Source organism: Acomys minous, assembly GCF_964271855.1.
Source record: "Acomys minous genome assembly, chromosome: 12".
Lineage (NCBI taxonomy): Eukaryota > Metazoa > Chordata > Mammalia > Rodentia > Muridae > Acomys > Acomys minous.
Window position 1 is genome coordinate 106,651,436 of NC_140493.1, and position 7,816 is coordinate 106,659,251.

General features: G+C 47.7%; 1 long non-coding RNA gene across 1 annotated transcript; it reads right to left on the reverse strand.

The window, feature by feature from the left end:
• Positions 1-1,046: 1,046 nt before the first annotated feature.
• LOC311579142 lies at positions 1,047-4,859 on the reverse strand. Its single transcript, XR_014773067.1, has 4 exons — positions 4,805-4,859; positions 3,399-4,382; positions 2,958-3,127; positions 1,047-1,756 (listed from the first exon to the last, which is right to left on the reverse strand). It is a non-coding gene; the product is annotated as an uncharacterized lncRNA (long non-coding RNA).
• Positions 4,860-7,816: the final 2,957 nt, after the last annotated feature.

A 7,816-nucleotide genomic window follows, 5' to 3' on the forward strand; every position in this document is an offset into this window, starting at 1 on the left:
AGAGGAAGCCTCAACCTTTCACTGAGGAGCCTCACCCTCCCCACCCAAGGGTCTTGTCATCCGTTCCCACCATTCTCACGCCCAGGGTACTGAATGACAAGGAATGTCCAAGTCAGAGGTCTTCCCCAACCTGGGTAGAAATGACCTGAGCCCCGCTGCCCTTTCCTTCTTGGGGGTGACCCAGCAAGAGGCTAGGAGATGGAGATGCATTTTCTAGTCTTGCATCTTGAAGATGAAATAGGACACATAGGCCTTGTCCACGAACAACTCACAGGGCCCATTCTCCACAGGGAAGACTGACAAGGACATTGAAAGGTTCCACGACACACTCAGATAGTGAAGATGAGAAAGGGTGCTCTCCTCTCTACTAGTGGGATTGTAAACAAACCCAACTTCCACAGAGGGCAGTTCGGCACATTCTACCCAGTGTACACAGATTCACAGAGCCAGACCTCCCTTTCTGGAAGGGAGGTATCGACTTCTGTTTGGGGACTGGACTATGTGGTATTGTCTTCTGACAGTGGTAAAGGGTGAGATGTTCCACCCTTGGGCTATATACTGCCACGAAAGAATGTGATTGACAGACACACAGAAGAATTAGAACTGCCAGGGTCTGAATATAGAACCACATTCTAGAAACATAACGAAGCAGAAAATCAAACATGTGAGGTGATGGAGGACAATGAGGCTGCCTGGCTTTAGGTCCCAGGGAATGAATGAAATGGGATGTTTCCGGGGGATCAAAGAGGACAGTGCACACACGTGACTGCCGTGTGTTTTAAGATCGGCTCCGGATCGGTACCCAAGAAACCGGCTGCATTGGTTTTACAAGAGTCAGTATGAGCTGCATGGTGGTGGCGCACGCCTTTAATCCCAGCACTTGGGAGGCAGAGGCAGGTGGATCGCTGTGAGTTCAAGGCCAGCCTGGTCTACAAAGGGAGTCCAGGACAGCCAAGGCTAACACAGAGAGACCCTGTCTCGAAAAGACAAAAAACAAACAAAACAAACAAAAACAAAAAACTAGTAGTAATGGTAAAAATAATAAATAGATTTTTTTAAGTTTATTTATTTATATATACAGTATACAGTGCTCTGCCTACATGTATACCTACAGGCCAGAAGAGGGCATCAGATCACCTTATAGATAGTTGTGAGGCACTGTGTGGTTGCTGGGAATTGAACTCAGGACCTTGGAAGAGAGCAGTCAGTCCCCTTAACCTCTGAGCCACCTCTCCAGCCCATAAATAGATTTCTTTAAAGAAATAAACAAAAACAAAAAATAAAAAAAAACTAACAAAAACAAAGGCAGGCTGGAAAGATGGTCCATCAGTTAAATATACTTACTACTCTTGTAGAGAATCAAAGTTCTGCTCCCAGAATTCATATGGTCATTTCCAACCAGCCATAGCTTCAATTCCAGGAGCTTCGACACTCTCTTCTGGCCCCCTTGAGCACCTACACACACTTGGTGCATATAAATTCATTCAGGCACACATGTACACATAAATAAGTGATTTCAAAAAATTAAAGACAAAAAGAGGCCTAAGGAATCCCTCTTTCCCCTTTCCCCTTTCCATAGGAAGATGTGAGAAGGCCCCATCTGTGAAACAGAGAGGTCTCATAAACCACTGAATCAGTGGGTGCCTTGATCCTGGACTTCCTGGCCTCCAGAAGTGGCCGCTGTTATCTTCCTGTGTCCAACCTGAGCTGCTTTGTTCCGGGACCATGAATGGGCACAGCCAGGCTTTGCATAGCTCTAGCTGTAAGACAGAAACAGTAATGATTTCAGAGGGTGGCCATGGGGCAACGAGACCAAAGTCTAAGGAAACAGCAGCCCAGAGGTGCACACAGCCCAGGTTTCACAGTCCGCTGCGGGCTGTTGCGGAATGAGAAAGAAAATTCTTTGCGCTCACTGAAGCATGCATTTTACATTGTCAGCCTGTGTGTGTGTGTTGGGGGTGGGGAGGACACCCTGCTCCGCTGATGCTTTTTTCCTTCCCTTTTCTTGTTCCTGTTTTAGTATTCTTCTTGTCCTGAGCTGGGCCTAAGCAGTCTGAAGGAGGGATGGTCTCTCTGACATTCAAATTCATGTTTTTGTTTTGTTTTGTTTTGTTTTGTTTTTAATAGTCAGGTGATGATGCTGCACATCTTTATTTATTTTTTTTTTATATTTAATTTATGTGTGCTGGTGTGAAGGTGTCAGATCTTGGAGTTGCAGACAGTTGTGAGCTGTCCCAGAACTCACTTTGTAGACCAGGCTGGCCTTGAACTCACAGAGATCGATCTGCCTGCCCCTGCCTCCCAAGTGCTGCGATTAAAGTCGTGCACCACTATGCCCTGCTCCTGGCTATAATCTAATATGCAGGATAAATGATATGTAACCCTCAAAGTGGTTGAGAACCGGTCCCCTGGGGGAATACAACAGAAGAGCAGAGTAGGTTGAGAACACCTGCCTTCACCTTCAATATTCTAATTGGGTTTCACACTTTAAAATAAGAGTGATTCCCGGCCGGGCGTGGTGGCGCACGCCTTTAATCCCAGCACTTGGGAGGCAGAGGCGGGCGGATCGCTGTGAGTTCAAGGCCAGCCTGGTCTACAAAGTGAGTCCAGGACAGCCAAGGCTACAGAGAGACCCTGTCTCGAAAAACCAAGAAAAAAAAAAAGAGTGATTCCTTTAAAAAAAAAAGATGTATTTATTTATTTATTATTATATATACAGTGCTCAGAAGAGGGCATTAGATCACATTGTAGATAGTTGTGAGCCACCATGTGGTTGCTGGGAATTGAACTCAGGACCTCTGGAAGAGCAGCCAGTGCTCTTAACCACTGAGCCATCTTTCCAGCCCCTGAGGAGTGATTCCTTTTATGATTTAAAGATAGTGTAGGGCGAGGTGTGTGTCTTCTGTCCCTTGCAGACTGAACGCTGTGGGATCCATCCCCAGTGCCAAAAGCAAAACACATCAGTTTCTAAGTCTTCGCTGAGCTTCCAGCCCGGTGAATCTGTGCCTTCTTCAAAGCCTGCAGCTGTGGATTGCTTGGCTCAGGATTTACCGAACTGATTTCGCAGCTAACGGCAGATCCCCAGCTTCTGGAAATCTGAGGGTGCCAGTGAACCAGGATGATGGACCTGGGTGGGAAGAGAAGCCATGGACCCCAGTGGGTCTCCATGTTGGGTAGGGGTGGGGGAGGGGGTGGGGGTGGGTGGGTGATGTAATGGCTTTTCTCTTCCTACTCCTGGCCTCCTAGGTATAGGGCATATGCTGCTTCCTGGCAAACTGGCTAGACCAGCCAGCAGGCAGGCCCTGCGGTGCCAGAGAAAGGGACTGGCCAGAACAGAGTACTCAGTACAGAATGCATTAAAGAAATAATAATAGTCAATGGCTGGAGCAGTAACTCACCATAGTAAGGGGGCTGGGCGCCATGGCATCCTCTCCAGGAGCCAGCTGCAGCTGGGGTTCTGGGGATGTTGATGGCTCAGCAGGAGCTCTGGCCAGCCGGAGCCAGCAGCTTTCTGCACCCAAAGGCACAGCCAGGGCTGACACACCTCACTGGGCAGGGAGGAGGAGCGGGGGCCGCCGCGTGCGTGCCTGTGCACTTGTTTATTTGGTGATTAAAGCCAGAAGCAGGTAAGCTGGCTCCTGTCAAGGGCCCATCCTCCTCTTCCTCAGAGCCCCTGGCAGCTGTGGAAAGGTGTCAGGGGGTCACAGCCCACAGAGAACCCAGGACACCCCCGGGAACAAGAAAAGTGAGCAAGTAAGGAGATCACTGTTGCTCCAAATCAGGCAATCAGGTCAACCGTCATTCTGACCAATAACAGGAGGGCAGCTCCGCAGACCTTTCTCTTCCTGGAGTCAGAAAGAGAGGACAGGAGTGGGGGAGGGCAATGCCAGACAGCCACTTCAACCAGGTCACGCTAATGTGGAGGAGATCGAGTTACAGCCTTGCTCAGTCTCAGGCGGAGAGGAATTCGCCTTCTGCCTGGAGGCTCTGCCCTCAGTTTGGGGCAGGGGGTGGAAAGTGAGGAATTGCTGTGTGTTAATTGTGCACAAGGCCCCTCCTGTCTTCCTGGGCTGTGCGACTGGGGGGAAACAGTTGTTTTGTGCCGGTTTCTGCCCTCAGGCCAAGAGGGCACTTTAGCTGGTTGGGTACCCAGCAGCAGGCTCAGGGCAGGGGTGAAGTCAGGGACACCTTGGTCCCTAGCTGGGCTCTAGTCCTGTATAAATCCTGACACCAAAACATCCTTTTCCAGCCGACTGGTGGTAAAGACGGATCTCTTGCAGTCTTCTATGTGCCCAACAGAAGCCCATGCTACCTAGAGCCACCTGATGCTGAGGGCAGCCTGAGAGCCTGGCAAGTGGCCTGATTCAGTATGGTCAAACTTCCTGTAAAAGGGCCAAATAGTAAGGATAGTTAACTTCAGTCATGTGATCTCCATCACTGCTGTGTAATGTAGCGTGAAAGCAGAGGGAGCCGATAGTCAATAAACCCACAGGGAAGTGTTCTAATAAAACTTTGTGAGAACAAATGGTGGGGGCTTGAGAATTGGCCCAGCAGTTAAAGGTACTTATTGGCTGCTCTTCCAGAGGACAGCTTACGACCATCTGGAACTCCAGTTCCAGATCAGACACTCTCACACGGACTTACATACAGGCAAAATGCCAATGTATATTAAAAAAAAAAAAAAAAAGACGCCCATCCCTATGACCAACACAAAGATCAGGGACAAGATTTGCATTTGCCTCTGGGAGCCTAGAGGTCCAAGGCACATATCACAATACCTGATCTGCACATAGGCAGGGCTAACTTGTGGTTGTGACTAGTAGGTCGCTCAGTGGACACATTCCACAGACTAGAAAGGGGGGCTGTTTCTTCTTCTTCTTCTTCTTCTTCTTCTTCTTCTTCTTCTTCTTCTTCTTCTTCTTCTTCTTTTTCTGTACTGGGAAATTTGAATCCAGGGCCTCACACATGCTAGACAAGTTTTCTTTCTTTCTTTCTTTCTTTTTTTCTTTTTTCTTTCTTTCTTTCTTTCTTTTTTTTTTTTTTTTTTTTTTTTTTTTTTTTTTTTTGGAGACAGGGTTTCTCTGTGTAGCCTGGACTGTCCCAGACTCACTTTGTAGACCAGGCTGGCCTCGAACTCACAGCGATCCACCTGCCTCTGCCTCCCGAGTGCTGGGATTACAGGCATGCACCACCACCGCCCAGCTGCTAGACAAGTTTTCTACCATGGCAGAATAACCTTACACTGCTTGTTTTTATTGAGACAGTGCTTGGGTACTTAAACCAGCCTGGACTCAACTTTATAACGATCTGCCTGCCTGGCACAGTGATTATAGGTGTGTGTCATCATGCCTGAGTCTTGTCTGAGACAGGGTCTCACTATGTAGCCCTGGCTGGTCTAGAAGTCACTGTGTAGACCAGGCTGGCTCTAAACTCAACAGAGATCTGCCTGCCTCTGCCTTCTGAGTGCTGGGATTAAAGGCACTAGCCACTATGCCTAGCAATATTTTTTATTACGTTTATTGGCTTATTTACTTTTTTACTTTGTGTGTTTATGTGGCAAACGCAAACTCACGTGATGCCACAGCATATATGTGGAGGTCAGAGAACAAGCAGTTGATTTTCTCTTCTCCTCATGTGGATCCTGGGGTTTGAACTCAGATCATCAGGCTTGGCAGCATGTGCCTTTTCCTACTGAACCATCTCACTTACCCCAGCATTTTATTTAATATGCATGACGATGCTATGAGGAAGCAATTTGGTTCTTGTTTATGGAGGAGGAGGAAATCCAGGTTTAGGGAGGCAGTAAAATTTCCAAAAGCACACAGAGTTAACTATAATCCAAGGGGAACTGTGAATGCTGATATACAAGAAGAGGGACAAGTGGGGAACCTGGAGCTCTGCTGCAGACAATAAGCAAACTGGTAGCTTGCAGTGCAGAGAGCCCAGCTGTCTCTAAGCCACCATGTGCTCAGCTGGGGGGGGGGGGGGGTCCTGCTGGTCTCTCCTAAGAAAGCCAAGATTGTCCTGGGTGGAAAGACCTTTGAGCAGTAGCGAAATGAACTCCTGGGGTCTGTGTATGAAGTGTTGCTCTGTGGGCCTCACTGTATCTGAGTGTTTGCCATTAGGCCAGGCTGCCACTAACTGGTGTTCAGATAACAGTCCTGTAGCACCACCTTGATAAATGTAGCTAACACCCATAATCCCAGCACCTGGGGGGCTGAGGCCAGCCTGTACCACACAGTGAGGCCTTATCTCAAAAAAAGAGAGTACTTCAGCTGACCACGTAGCTCGTAAGTAGAAAGCTTGCCTAGCATGTATGAAGTCTTGATTTTGATTCCCAGCACTGAATAAATCATGCACTGTAGTTTATACTTGTTCTCCCAGCGCTTAAGAGGAGGAGGTAGGAGGATCAGAAGTTAAAAGTCAGGCTGGAGAGTTGGCTCAGAGATTAAGAGCACTGGCTGCTCTTCCTAAGGTCCTGAGTTCAGTTCCCAGCAACCACATGGTGGCTCATGACCATCTATAATGAGATGTGGCGCCCTCTTCTGGTGTGCAGGCACATATGCAGACAGAGCACTGTATACATAATAAACAAGTAAATCTTATTAATAAAAAAAGTTAAAGGTGATCCCTGACTATGCTGTGAGCATCAGGCCACCCTGGGATACATTCAACACTATCTCAAAAAAAGAAAAAGAAAAAGAAAAAAAATAGACAAACAAATAAAGTTGTAGAAAATAATTATTGCAGCAATATTATCTAATCCACTACCATATCAATAAAAGACACAAACACCTGATAGGTTTTAATAAACCTTATTCCACCTGGGGCTGGGCGATATTAACTACCTCATGCCAATTGCTCTAATAATTCCTAGCTGATTATTTCCCATCCATAATCCCCAAATCGTGCACACATTTCTCATCTGGGCTGTTTCTCTCCATCACTGACCCTCAGAATAGGCTCCTTCCGGCCACGTGTTTTCTTTCCATGCTATGCTAACCCACGGTGCTTCTGCCCCTCTCTTTCCTCTCCCCCCCCCCCCCCGCCCCGCTCCCTCTCCCATGATCCTTCAGTCCTTCAAGCTCTCAGACTCTCTCTCCTTTGCCCTGCCCAGGTGTAGCCATTTTATTGGTCAACCAGGGATTATTTGGAGGCAAGGTTACACAGCAGCATTTGGGGTACATGAGTAACTGCTCATAAAAGCCAGCCACAGCAACCAGACCTCGGGGAGCAAAATAATTAACATTAGAATACATAGCACCAGACCAGCCCCCAACAACAACAACAAAAAGCAGTAGATTAGGAGGGATCCTAAAATTCAATAAAGACTGTCAGAAGTGGAATCAGAGATGGCCAGGAAGCCACTTGGAGACCTAGAAAGGTCACATGATGGTTGAGAAAACAATGGGAGTGACAATTTGTGACCCTACAGAAACCCAAGAGATGCCAAAAATCCTCTGACATCCCTAGCAGCTGGGAGAGGGGAGCTGCTAGAAGGAACTAGTTTTGATTTAAGTTTCTGCCCATCCCCTCTTGTGTAAAGTCACCCAGTTTATCACAGCAGCCACAAGAAACTAATATGTTCTATGAGCCGGGTGTGGTGACACACGCCTATAATCCAGGTACTCGGGAGGCAGAGGCTGGTGGATCTGAGTTTGAGGCCAGCCTGGTCTACAAAGTGAGTCCAGGATGGCCAGGACTACACAAAGAAACCCTGACTGGAAAAACAAAAACAAACAAAACACCCAAAACAAACAACATTCAGCTCAGAAGCACGGTGGTGCTGGGATGGTAGGAGAGACAGGAAAGGGGC